This window comes from Ailuropoda melanoleuca, chromosome 12 (assembly GCF_002007445.2).
Source record: "Ailuropoda melanoleuca isolate Jingjing chromosome 12, ASM200744v2, whole genome shotgun sequence".
NCBI lineage: Eukaryota > Metazoa > Chordata > Mammalia > Carnivora > Ursidae > Ailuropoda > Ailuropoda melanoleuca.
This window is the reverse complement of record NC_048229.1, coordinates 22,985,568-22,985,915: the sequence shown is the minus strand read 5'-3', so window position 1 is coordinate 22,985,915 and position 348 is coordinate 22,985,568.

The window sequence follows — 348 nt, the reverse complement described above, 5'->3', positions numbered from 1 at the left end:
ACGCTTGGCCCACAGGACGCCAGGGGAATTGGCGTTAAACTTTGCGGGGCAGACGGGCCGGCGGCTGAAGGAGGAGGCTGGCCCCGGGGCGCGACGGCCCCTCTCCCTGCCGCCCGCCCGCCCCCTCCCTCTCTCGTCGCACTCGCTCGGCACAGACTCGGCCCCAGCCCCCTCCCTCCTCCCGCTCGCTCCCCGCTCGCTCGTTCGCTCGCCGGCTCCTCCTCACTCGCCCGCCCGCGCCCGGCGCAGCTCGGCCAGAGCGATCGCGGGGCTGAGCGCGCGTCCGCCCGGGGGGCTCAGGCTGCTGCCCCGGCCCGTGGCCCCCTCCCTCGCCGCGCGCCCTGCGCG